Genomic DNA, 13,532 nt, shown 5'->3' on the forward strand with positions numbered 1-13,532 from the left:
GCCACCACCTGGACTGTGTCTGAGGCCCTGTGCAGAGTTCCACGGTGACCTGGAGATGCCACAGTGTGATCTGTGCACTTGGGAAACTCACAGCCCAGAGGTGGAGGTAGGGGTCCTTGATGTGAATCCAAGCTCCATGGCTAAAGAGCCATGTGATCGAGCTTCCTTTCCTAATCTGTGGAATGGAAATTATGGTTGTGCCCATTTTATAGAATTTTCTGAGAATTAAAGGAAAGATTTTAATAGCAGGATTTACGCAGTGTCTGAACACATTAAATGGTCAATGAATGTTAATGTTAACAGTATTAATTTTGTTTTGTTCTGGATGCAAGCAATTGTAACATCAAGCACAATGTGGATAAGGCCCCAGCAGTGCTGAGAGGCCCAGAGGAGGTAGAGATTTCAGTCACGGAGGACCAGAGAGGTTTCTGGAGAAGGGCATTCAAGCTGGATGTTGAGCAACAGGTGGAATTTCAGCAGGCGTCCTGGCTAGAGGGTGTACGAGGAGCAAGGAATGGTCTAAGCAAAGGCACAGAGGTGATGCCACACTCCAGGAGGCCATCTTAGCTCTAAGCATTAACACTCACAAGGCTACTGTGGGCACAGTGAGCATCAGTCCACTCCGAGGATCTGGGAACCTTGCCAGCAAGGCAGCGTCACTCTTCCTCACCACATCCACACAGACATGGGTGATGCACACCAGTGGGTGTGGGCCCATCCTGTCTTAAATCCCCATGCCCCACAGAATTCCAGCACCCACTAACAATCCCAGGGTTCCTGCAGGGGCCACGCACATTACAGGATTCATCAAACTCAGGGAAGCCTAAAGCATGGTGTCCTCCTGATAGTTCATTCATGGTTCTTCCCAGTTCAGAAATTATTTACCAGCCATGTTCATTTTTGCCATAGCCATGTTGCCGAGTGTCAACATAAAAATCAAAATTACTTGTTATTTTGTCATCAAAATTAGTTTATTCGGGAATAGCCAAAAGAACTGCGATTTGGGATGTGCACGCTATGGCACCATAGGCAAATTGAGAAAACAAAGGAGGGAGCTGCTTTTATAGAGAAAAAGGTGGAGTAGGGAGTGGCTTTTCTAAAGTAAAGTCCGTTGAGGGGAAGTAACAGTTCAGGGCGGCAACGGCTACTCATTGGCTGGGCTACAGCATTTCTCATTGGCTGGGCTGTTGCCAGGTGGGGAGAGAAATCTTCCTTCAGTAGTAAGGTAGTTTTAGTTCCTGTCCAAGATGCAAGCATCCCTCTCTTCCTGGTTGGTGTAAGTGACATATGGGGTATGCGTGAGTGTTTCCCCTCCAGGCCCTCCTGACTCCAACTTAGTTAAGGTTCCTTTGATTACTTTCCACAGCAGTGACACGGTTAACATTCTCCAGTTATCAGGTTTCCTGGGAGACTGAGTAGGAGAGTGTAACGCATGGTCTGCTTCCTAGGGGACCGGGACAAGGTTTGGTTAGTCCTTACCCACAGGTGGAAGGATCTCAGGGCGTGTTCGGAGCATGTTCTCTAGTACAGTTTGGGGGCGATCGGGAAAGGATGTGGCGGGAGAGACAGGGAGGGGGCTTGGAGGAAGATGTTGGGGGAGGGGAGGCTTGAAGGGAGAGAAGTCAAGGCTTAGTCTGTGCGGGATCCAGTGCTAGATGCCTCCATGCGTTATGTCACTCAAGGGCCTGGAATGCCACACGACGGTTATGGACTAGTTTGAAAAGAGGGACAACGTATATTAAATGAAAAGCAGAAGGTTTCAGAAAAGTATTTATCACAAACTCCATCTACATAAAACCCCTCTGGGTGAGTAGTTGAGCTATAAAACCCCCAGAGAGCACACAGCTCCCTCTGGATGGTCCCTCCAATCTCATCTCAGACCTCTGTCCCACCAAGTGGCAGCTCCTGGAAGACCCAACACTCTTTCCCACCCCAGAGGCTCTGTGCTTGCTGTTCCCTAATCAGCAAGGCTCTTCCCTTACTCTTCTCCTGGCCAGCTCCTTGTCATCCTTTGGGTTCCACCTGAAATGTCATCTCCAACAGGAGCCGTCCTGGACCACTCCATCTAAGCAGGTCTCCTTGTTGGTCTGTCTCATAGCACAACGTTTATTTCCTCCTTCACAGACACTACTGTCTGTAATCATTTTACCTAATTGTTTCCTTACTTATTATCAGCCTTCCCCATAGAATGTAAGGGCAGGACCATGTCTGCTTCATTCCCCTGAGACGTCTAGACAGTGTCCTGCACATACCAGGTCCTCAATAAAACTGTGTCAAAAGACTTCACAGGGGTGGAATCGAGGTGTTTCTGTATTGCACAAGCTGGTATAATCTTTCTAATGAAAAAGCTTTAGTGCTGAGGAGAAAGCTCTTTCTGGCTGCAGTGTGGACAGAGTCTTGGTGGCAGGCAGGAGATGGAAGCAGCTTGGGCAGTTTGGGCTTATGGAGCCAAGCCAAGTGCAACAAGAGGGTGGCTTGGGCTTAAAGCAGTGGCTGTGGGGCTGGAGAGGGGCCTGAGCCCAGAGATGGATGGGACTGGGGGACTGGCTGGGATGGGGTGCAGGAGGAGGGAGAGACCCTCCAAGGGCCTGTCTGGGAATCCTCCTCTCTTCCCAGCCCAGGGTCTTGGGGCCTGGCTGGTGGTGTTGGGTTCCTGAGTGGCCTGGACCTCTGTTGCCATTTCAGATCCAGCAGACGGGGAGCCTGGACAAGGTGGTGTCCTGGGCCCACCAGTTCCCCTACGCCCATCCACTCTAGTATGGGCAATTCGTTGGCTTCCTGAACATCTATGAGCCTGACTATGCCAAAGCTGTGTATAGCCGAGGGGGTGAGTGCTCCTGGGAGAGGGTGGGGCTTCCTGAGAACAAAGGTCTTAGGGCACCATGTGGGGAGGAACCCAGGCCTGCCCACTGAGTCTGGGAAGGTGAGGTCCCCATCCTATTTATGAGCAAGACTCCTCTGGGCTCCCCCAGTCCCCAGCTGGCCTGATCTTCTCTTTTTCCTGCAGACCCTAAGGCATTGGACTTTTATGACTTCCTCCTTCAGTGGACTGGTGAGTGGGCAACTGCCCTCCCAGCTCAGAGCTTTGGAGCTGGGCGACCAGGATCCTTCCTGCTTTGTCCCTCCCTGCCCCGTCCACTAGTCAGTTATCCCATTAACCAGACTACCAGGCTCCCATGGGCCCCTCCTAAGCTCAGCTGCTCCGTGGGGAGACAGGGAAGGAGGCAGGACATCTCCTGGCTGGTTGGGAAATGCGGCTCAGGTACCTTCTCCTGCCGGGTGAGTCCTTTTCCCTGAACAGGCAGGGTCAGGGCTCTGCAAATGTGTGAGTGTCCAGAACAGCTTCCTGGAGGAGGTGGCCCAAGATTGGTCCTGGGAGATTTTATGGGGTTTGGTGACCAGGGCAGGGCCTGAGGAAAGGAGGGGTGGTAGGACCAAGGCAGGTGTCACGGAGTCTGTGAGGCTGTCTGGGTGGCTGGAAGGCAGAGCTGGGTGGGGATACGAGGCTGTGCAGGCAGGACAGGGGTGGGATTAGGTGGGGTGTGCTTGTCCACAGGATGCCAGAGGTGGGGCAGGATTGTGTGGACTGACCGGCCCTCCCTCTCCCATCCTTTCCCCAGGGGAAGGCCTGCTGGTCCTTCATGGGCCCAAGTGGTTCCAGCACCGCAGGCTGCTCACGCCTGGCTTCCATTATGATGTACTGAACCCTATGTGGCTGTGTTTGCCTACTCTGCATGCGCCATGCTGGTGAGCACCCTGCCAGGCTCCTGGAGGCTGTGGCTGCTGGCCAGCCCCTCCCCAACCGGTGTTCCCCCAAGGCTCCCTTTGCCTGCTATAGCAGTGCTGAGCCTTCTCCACCTGACCCCTGCTGCCTGCAGGTGCTGACCAGGTGCGAAGATCCCAGTGGCCAGGCAGCCCTGGCCCTCATCTCCACCAGGAGACCCAGCCCTCCCTGCCAGACCAAAGGGCCTCCATGGGGCCCCAAGAAGGCTCCTACTGTAGCAGATTTGAGGGCTGCCTGTGTGTGAGGATATCAGGAAGGTCTTTCACATATAAAAAGTGTCTCCTCCTCATTCTCTGTCCCCCTCGGCTGCCTAAAACAACACCATTAGCACCTCATCTCTAAAAGGGATGCCATGGTCAGGGGGCAGGCTCAGGGTCTCAGGGCTGATAATCCCAAAGGTTACCAGGGCTATGATCTTCCCTTTGCATGAACTCCTCCCCAGCATGGCAGCAGGCCTGAGTTACTCACAGACTGTGCTGGGGAGCTCATCCCCATTCAGGCCTCCTCTTCCCATCTGTGCAGGCTGCCCTGGCTGGGAGGAAGTGTCCTTGTGCCTGTGCAAGGCCTGCCTTTAGTTCTGCCCTCTCACCTGCAGCCCCTACCCATCTCCACCCCGACATTCCGACAGGATGGAGGCCAGGCCAGGGACTGGGGGTGCATGGGAGGAGGACCGGCTGTGGGTTCTGGAGGGCAGGGGTGGGTCACTCAGTCCAGCTGGCCCCTCATATTACCTTCCATCTCTGTTCCAGGACAAGTGGGAGGAGAAGGCTCGTGAGGATAAGAGCTTTGTTTGACATCTTCTGTGATGTGGGCCACATGGCACTGGACACGCTCGTGAAGTGCACCTTTGGCAAAGCAGACACTGGCCTGGGTCACAGGTCAGGGGGCACTTGGGGCTGACCACACTCTCCACCCAGGCCAGCTCCGAGGGGAGACTTGGCAGGACTCCTGGGCCCTGGTCTGAGAGGAGATAGGGTCCTGCCCTGGGGAGCCCCAGCTCGGGGGGAGCAGGGCCTTGCCCATGGTGGGGGAGACAGATTCTGGCTTTAGTGGGGAGACTTAAGGACAGGGAGAGGAAGGCAGAAAGCGCTGCAGTTGGGGAGGATTCTGGAATGGAGCTGCTCGGGCTCTGCTGGAGGTCAGTGTCTGAGAGACCCTCCCTTTCTCGGCTGTGCAGGGACAGTAGCTATTACCAGGCGGTCTGTGAGCTCACTCTGCTGACACAGCAGCGCATCGAGTCCTTCCAGTACCACAACGACTTCATCTACTGGCTCACCCCCCATGGCCGCCGCTTCCTGCGTGCCTGCCAGGTGGCCCACGACCACACAGGTGGGCCTTTGCTGCCGGGCCCAACCACAGAAAGCCTAGCTTCTAATCCAGCTCCTCTTGACCCCTCCAGGGTCTCTCCTTTTGCAAGAGCTCAGTTCCCCTTAGACCTGAGGATGGGTCCCCAGGAGTGACACCCTGTGCTCTGGCCCAGACCAGGTCATCAGGGAATGGAAGGCAGACCTGCAGGATGAGAAAGAGCAGGAGAAGATCTGGAATTGGAGGCACAGGGACATCCTGGACATTCTCCTGAGGGGTCGGATGAGTGCAGGCCAACTGAGATTGGTCCCAGAGGGCCTGCACACCATCCTATGGGACAGGGCTCACTGGACAGGAGCAGGGGCTGTTAACCATTGTTGTCTTCTTTCTCCTGCAAACACGACCTGTTCCTTGTCCCATGGCACATATCAGCACAGGCTTGGACATGAGATAGTGCTGGGTGTGTCTGGCTGTGGCCCTGGGGAGAGATGTCCTAGCAGGGAGGTTGGGGCACATGCTGAAAATCCTGAAGACCAGCTCCAGACTTCTAAGACAGAAGAATCTTAGTGTCCTAGAATCATAGAATCTTAGACTTTCTTCATTCACTCATTCATCCATTCATTTGAGCCTTTATTCATTTGCTCTCAAACTCCCTGAGCCCCACCCTGGGTTTGTTCCTGTGCTAGGGATGCAGAAGATGAGAAACACCTGGCCCTGCCCTCCAGACTCTTACAGTCTAGTGGAGGAGACGGGAGCTGCACGTTGACGGAGATCCCTTCCTCCACCAGGTGGCATTCTGTGTGTCAAGTGAGCAGAACTGGCAGTCAGGGCTGGGTAAGGTCACAGGTCACGTGGCCAGAGGGATCAGGGAAGGCTCCCTGGAGAAGGAGGTTGGCAAGCTGGGCTTGGGAGAACAGATAGGAATCTGCGGGAAGGTTCTAACCCTCAGTCTGAAAAGGAACTGTCCCTCCCTCCCTCGGATGTTCATGTGACAACTACTGTTGTGGCTTCTTCTTGGTACCAATCTCAAATGCCTTGGGCCGTGTCGTTATGCCTCCCCTAACCCAGGATGAAGATGGGATCAAGCTGTCAGATGCTGAGCTCCGCACTGAGGTGGACTTGTTCATGTTTGAAGGCCATGACAGCACCACCAGTGGCATCTCCTGGTTTCTCTACTGCATGGCCCTGTACCCTGAGCACCAGCAGCGTTGTCGGGAGGAGGTGCGCGAGGTCCTTGGGGACCGAGACCCCTTCCAGTGGTGAGTGAGGCTGCAGGTGAGCCCAGTCTGTCCTGCTCAGCCCCAGGGAAGGACTGTGCCCATGCTGTCTGGTGTCATCCTTGGATGACACAGCCCATCCTGGAATCCAGGTGAGGGTGGTGGCAGCTCTCCTGTTCCCTCCAGTGTGTGGCGTTTTTGGGGAGCTGTGATGGACGCACTCCTGAGCCCATCCTCCCACAACGGAGGCTTTCCAGGTGTGAGTCCTGAGAGAAGGTTGTCAATAGGAGCCTGATTTCTTGTGCGCTGCCTCCTCTGACGGCAGAATCAGATGACCTTTCTGGGTTCCTGCATAGAGCAGGGAGCTCTGGGAGAGAAAGAGGCCGGAATCGGGAATGAACAGAGCTGGGAAAGCCAGGGGAGCTGATCTCTCCACTGCCTTTGCATGTGCCCTGCAGCCTCCAGAGTTGTCTAGGGAGGAGAAAAGGCTGTTTCCCAAACTCCGTCACTGAAAACCTTTCCATCGTTTTCTGTTTCTTGGTTCAAGCTTGAACTCATTAACAGGACACCGATTGATGCCGATCTCTCTTTGCAGCATGATCTCTGGGACCTCCCACAGGCTCCGCTCCCACCTCTGTCCTGACATCCCTCTCTCCCTGCCTCCCCGCCTCTGGTGTTAGCATCTGGTCACACACCTCACTTTTCTCTCTGGGCTCCATGAGGCAGGCCCACAGCAGGGACGCAGAAGATGCCCAATCGATGGGAGAAACTTCAGATTCACTTGAGGGGGGCTGACCTAGGATTCCAGGGCCTAAGGTTTGGAGGACGAAGTCTTCACTACCCACTTTTTTTTTTCTTTTTTTTAAAGATTTTATTTTTTTCCTTTTTCTCCCCAAAGCCCCCCGCCGTTACAGAGTTGTATATTCTTCGTTGTGGGTCCACCCAGTTGTGGCATGTGGGATGGTGCCTCAGCGTGGTTTGATGAGCAGTGCCATGTCTGCGCCCAGGACTCGAACCAACGAAACACTGGGCCGCCTGCAGCGGAGCGCGTGAACCCACCCACTTGGCCACGGGGCCAGCCCCCACTACCCACTTTTATTGGCCAGCTGTTGGAACCCTCCCAGAGTGTCCAGCTGTGTGTCAGGTCTTGTTGGGGGTGCGAGTGGGGAGAGGAGGAGGAGGAGCCAAGTTGCTGCCCTTGGGGAGCTTTCAGAGACAAAGTCATCTGACCACAACTAGAGAAAACCCTGGAGTAGGGAAGATGGAGTGGCCCCTTACTGAGGGCAGAGGAGTCAGAACGGGTGGAGCTTGAGTTCGTTTCTAGGGAGGGGTGAAACTCAGATAGGCAAAGTGAGAGAGGGCTGGGCATTCCAGGTTGGGTAACACTGTGAACACAACCTGCAGGCAGTGAGTTAAAATATTGACTTTATGATCACTTCATTGCATTTAGAGCTTGAAGCAACTTAAAGGACATTATTTAATAAAACAGTAAAACACAAATGAAAATGGACCAGAGTGAAAACCTTAGAGTTTGGGGCTCTGTAATAAAGTGTTACACAAGAGTTGTAGTTAGACCACTGTGAGCTTACTGGTGGCAAAAGGGAAAAGAAAAACATATATGTATATATTTTTACCTGAGATTTCTGTTGTTCATGCATTTATTACCTCATTTGACCAGTGTATATCAGCCCCTGTTCCTTTCCATTCTAGCTCCACAGGGGACACGAAGCAAAACTAAAGCATTGTCCTTCTGTGGCTTCTGTGGGGCCCTGGGAGACCCAGGGCTGACATTGTCTTTGATGGCTGGGTGCACATACACCTCTAGGGTCCTGTGCTTTCCCTTCCCAGCAGTGAAGATGAGGGAAGGATGGAGGCAAGCGGCACCAGAACCCTTGGGTCTGAGTGGCCATGCCACGTCCAGTCTCGCCTGGACCGTTGGAGCGCTTGTGTCCCTCTGACTCTCGGGTGTGTGCTGGAGATGAAAGGGAGGCTGGGGCTGGAGCCTGCCTTCCCGTGGGAGCCTGAGGCTCTACATCCCCAGGATGGCCTGGTTGTGTTGCCAGCAGGGATGATCTGGGCAAGATGACCTACTTGACCATGTGCATCAAGGAGAGCTTCCGCCTCTACCCACCCGTGCCCCAGGTGTCCTGCCAGCTCAGCAAGCCCGTCAGCTCGTGGATGGCTGCTCCCTACCCACAGGTGGATGGGGTGGCTTTGGGGATGGTTCTCTGATACTCTCTGTGCCTTTGGCCAAATCTGTGCACCAATGGGGAAGAGCTCAGGCTCTGTGTTTGGCCTGGTTCCGATCCTGGCTGCACATGAATGGGTCCCTCTTCCCCTCAGCCTCTGTTTTCTCTTCTGTGAAATGGGAGTGTGAAGTGTCCCTTCCTTACCAGGTTGTTGTCAGGATTAGAGACAATGTCCATCAGGGCTGTCATGGACCACCATGCAGGTTGTGCCCTGAACAATTTCAGGAAGGATCATTCCCATAGACTATGATGCTGTGCAGTGCACGACCTGTCCAACTGTAAGTGGTGGCTTTCTAAAGAATGTTTATCTCGGTATCCGGCATATAGTAAGCATCAATGAATGGTAGCTGTCACTATTGATAGAATAACATTGTAAATAATAACTTCCCTTGAGAGTCAGTTAATTGAAAGCAGAAAGTGTGTAATGGTCCTTGCCTGTCCTACCTCGTGGTGGGGTAGCTTCAGTGCTCCTTTTTGTGCTGGGTGCTGTGCCCAGTGCTGGGGCTGCAGGAGGCAGGTGTGACGATGATCAAAAGCCCTTTGATGTGTTGAGTATGGTTGTGAAGTGTCTGTCACTGCCAGTGCTCAGGCAGAGGCTGGTGCCCAGTTGGGGGGACACTGGGGGATTCTGGCCCAGTGAGGAGGTGGACCTGGCTCTCCCAGGACCACCTGGTCACCAGGCCTCCGCTCTGCCTGCAGGGATCCTGGTCTCTCTGCACATCTACGCCCTCCATAGGAACAGCGCAGTGTGGCCCGACCCTGAGGTACCCCAACCCCAGGCCGGGGGTCAGCTGAGGTGGGAGGCTGTGGGGGTCCACCTTCCCCAGCACCTGGCAGGTGTTTAAGCAAGGCCTGTCCCCTCAGGTCTTTGACCTACTGTGCTTTTACTCTGAGAACGTGGCCAGGCGCCACCCCTTTGCCTTCATACCCTTCTCCGCTGGGCCCAGGCAAGGAGAGGCCCAACTTCCCCAGACGTGAGGGGCAGGGTGGGTGAGGTTGGAAGACGTTGTGAGGGAGGCATCATTTTGGGGAACTCTGTGGTGAGGGGGCAATGCTGGGTTTGTGGTGACTCTAAGGCAGGGTGAGTTCCAGGGACCTTCTTGCCACTAGCCTATTCATGTCCCTGGCAGGTGGTGGGTGGGTGAGTCATAACTAGAGAGAGCCCCAAGCCAGAATGTGAATCTACCCGGTCTGGACCCCTCACCATGCCCCCAAGAAGAGTTTCTTAAGCCCAGGTCAATCAATAGATCAGCCAATTGTTCTCCTCACAATCCTTGCTGATTTTTGTTGGCCACTAAGAGCACTGCATCCCTCACTCTGGACACCCCATAGCCTGATGCCGTGTTGTGCTCTCACCGCAGGAACTGCATCGGGCAGCAGTTTGCCATGAACGAGCTGAAGGTGGTCACGGCCCTCTGCTTGCTGCACTTTGAGTTCGCCCTGGACCCCTTGCGGCTGCCTATCCCGTTGCCCCAGCTGGTCCTGCGGTCCAGGAATGGCATCCATCTGCACCTGAAGCTGCTGGGCCCGGGCTCTGGGAAGCAGCTCTGCTGAGAGTAGGGCCTGGACAGCCCAGGCCATGGCCTGTCCCTGGGCACCGCCCTCCCCAGGCTGGGTTGTGCAGTAGCTGTGGCTCTCTGCCTTCCAGGGGCTTGTAGATTAGAAGGGGAGGAGGCGCTAGTGTAGACAATCACCTCGAGGGCAGGGCCATGTTGTCTATAAATGCTTATCATGCCTGTATGTCTAGGGCTTGCACCTACTTGCTGCTAGAATCTTCGCTTATCTCCCATAATTGGCAGTCTTTCTAAAATGTAGCAGAAACTTACATCCAGCCTGAATGACACAGTGAACGCCTTGGAAATTGTGCCTCGGGATTCACAGTTATGACCAGGCACTCACCCATCCCATGTGACAGAGAGGTGACTTTGTCCCTTCACTGAGATGTGTTTCTTTGTTTCACTTTTGTGTGTGTGCTTAGAATATAACAGAAATAAGGGAAAATCGCCTAAAGCAAAAATGTCCAGAAGAATGAGTTTCTCCAGCAAACTTCCAGGTGACCGCCGCCCAGGTCGAGGAATATGGAAGATGGTCTCACGGGTCTGCCTTCTGCCCCCCGAGATAGGGTTCTGTGGCACTCCTCACATCGTCAGCATCTGTGTCACTGTCACTTGGTGCTCTAGGCATTTGGGCTTTGGCTGGGAAGGGGGCAGAGTGGCATTTGAGGGGTCTTCCTGGAAGAGATGGTGCTTGAATCAGGCCTTGAGGCAGGTGAGGCACGAAGCTGTAAAGAAGGACTTTTGGGGAGGCCTCAGATGAGGCCCATGCTGAACCAGAGACCCTTCCCCAGGAGTCCCTGCAGCAGCTGCCTGATGGCTGGGGGCACACTCTCCTCTAGCGCTCCGGCCCAAGGCCATTAAGTGGGCTCCAACTGAGGAATTAGACAGCTGTGGAAGGGAGGGCATGGAGAATGGGGGAGGGACGGGAGAGGGGAATTCTGGACCTGGGACTTGGGAGGTCTCTATGCTGCCCTGGAGATGCACCATCTGGAGAAACATCCTTCCTGGTATTGATGCTTCCCCCCTCAGATGTAGGCTGCAGCCCTAGAAGGTTGGCATGGGCCACCTGCTCACTCCTGCAAAGCCCTCTTGAGACCCAAACCTCCTTGCCCACCTGAGGCTGGGATGCTGAGGCTCCAGCCAGAGTGTCCCCCATACCACTGGCTTCCCCTCTGTCCTGACCCTGGACAGACCTTTCTCTGCTAAAGTGAAGATAGGGTTTCACTAACCATCACCTGGGAGCTGAGCCCAGCGGTCATAACCACCTCTGGCCCATGAGTGGTGCCCAAGTCTAAGATGTGTCTACTTCCCAATGTCTTTGGATTATCGGGAGGCCTGTGAATCAGGACAGGAGGAGGCCAGCATTCCCACTTCAATATTAAGGGAAGGAAGCTGCCAAGATGCTCCTTAGGGAAGAGCTTGAGCTGGGGCCTTCCAACTCAGGCCTCTTTTGACCAAGACTCTGTAGGGAGCAGTGACTCTCTCTGGGGCCAGGAGTCAGTGGGAAATAGAGCTGAGAGCTCCGGAGCCTGAGGGAAGGGGGAGGCTCCCTGTGGGAGGGGAGGACAGAGGCTGAGGACCCACAAGCACCAAAGATGAATTCCATTCAATCCTTCTGGCTCTCCGAACACAGCCTGCTGCCCCCAGTGATCCCAGGAGTTTTCATGCATGTGTGTGTGCGCAGTGTGACGTGAGAGGGGCACATGCAGGAATGGCTGCACAGCAATGTCTCTGTGGGTGTGTCGGGAATATGCATATATGTGTGAACTCAGCCTGGGTTTTTCCCCTTGTCTAGAGCCAGTAGGGTCATGTCTTGGTCACTCTGTTTATCTCTGTGGAATCCTGTGGTTGGAGCTCGTGACCATGGCCTGCTGCCCAGAATTCAATGTTCTTGTTGTCTTGTACTCTCTGAAGCAGTCAGCCGAGCCCTTGTGCACCACCTGATGCCAGGGACCTGCTGACCTTCTTGTCCAGGACTCTCCTGGCTTACTCTCATGCCCAAACCACTGGTCAGGCTCTGAGTGTCTATCCTTCTTCTCAGAGCAGGACTGAACTAGCCCAGTGACCTAGGAGACCAGGGGACTGGGAGGGACGTCCTCGCTGCAGGCACTGGCTGAGGATGAAGCCCCTTCAGAGAGGCAGAACATGGCATCACAGCACAGGCGGAGGGCTTCAGGGAGGTCAGTCTATGGCATCCATGGCCCTGGGCTGGGAATGGTAGGGGGTACAAGAGGGAAGGACCTGTGTGCAGAATCAGCAGGAGAGCAGGGCTGGGTTGAGAGAGACCAGTGGAGGAGTGCAAAGGGGCCTGGTGCTGGGACAGGGCCCAGGGTCAGGAGGATCAGCCCCCAAGCAGTCAGCCAGCATGATGGGGTTGAAGAAGCCACTCCTCCCACAGGGTGGCCAACCAGAGATACAGGGGACTGCCAAGGGGCTGTCCTGTGGGGGAGGTGCCATGGCTGTTTGCTGCTTGGGGTGTGACATCCTCTCCCACCAGCCAGCCAGTCTGCCTCTCTGGGCTCCTTCTAGTCCGTCCCAGACAGACGCCCATGCTGTAGCCTCTGAGGAAATGGGTCACAACTGGCCCTACTGGGGTCCTGGCACCACAGATCAGATATTACCTCCCTTCCTTGCCTCCTCTGTCTTCCCTCCCTTTGTCTCTCTCTTCTCTTCATCCATCTCATTCCAAGGGAGGACAACACTCCATGTGACACTGTGAACTTTATTGCAGACAGTGGGAAAGAAGGAGAAGGTATGTGAATGACAAACGGGTAGACAGTTCACACATCAAAGTGATTGAAAACATATAGCAATGGTGGTTACACAGCGACTCAGCAGGCTGAATATTGGCTCCCCATGGTGTCCATGTCCTGATCCCTGGGCCCTGCAACCACATCCTGTTTTAACTCAGTGGGGTCTATGTAATCACAAAGGTCCTCATAGTGAAGAAGGCCAGGTGAAGACAGAGGAGAGAGATATTTGAAGACACTGCTGGTTTTGAATATGGCGGGGGCTCCAGGAGCCAAGGAATGCAAGGAATGCAGTTCTAGATGCTGGAAAGGCAAAGAGGTTTTCTCTCCTAGTGGTCTGGAGGTAGGGTGACCCTGCCAACACCTTGGTTGTGGTCCAGCAAAGCTATTTCAGACTTGTGGCTCCAGAACCGTAAGAGAATAAATTTGCATTGTTTTAAGTCTCTATGACTGAGGTAAATTATTATAGCAGCAAAGGAAACTAATATAGGGACAGGCAGGCAAGCAGAAGGGAAAAAGACAAGGATAGAACAGACAGGCTGGAGGACAGGCAGGTGATGAGGAAATTGATGACAGTCATAGATGCAGGTGAGTCAGAGACAGACAGACACACAGGTAGGGAGCCTGGAGAAAATGAGAGAGAGAAGGGCCACAGGTTAATGGGCAGGAGG

At 54.3% G+C, this 13,532-nt stretch overlaps 1 pseudogene; it reads left to right on the top strand.

Moving 5' to 3' along the window:
* LOC124238960 (cytochrome P450 4B1-like) lies at positions 1-10,666 on the top strand (annotated as a pseudogene).
* The last annotated feature ends 2,866 nt before the right edge of the window (positions 10,667-13,532 follow it).

Source organism: Equus quagga, chromosome 5 (genome assembly GCF_021613505.1).
Source record: "Equus quagga isolate Etosha38 chromosome 5, UCLA_HA_Equagga_1.0, whole genome shotgun sequence".
Taxonomy (NCBI): Eukaryota; Metazoa; Chordata; class Mammalia; order Perissodactyla; family Equidae; genus Equus; species Equus quagga.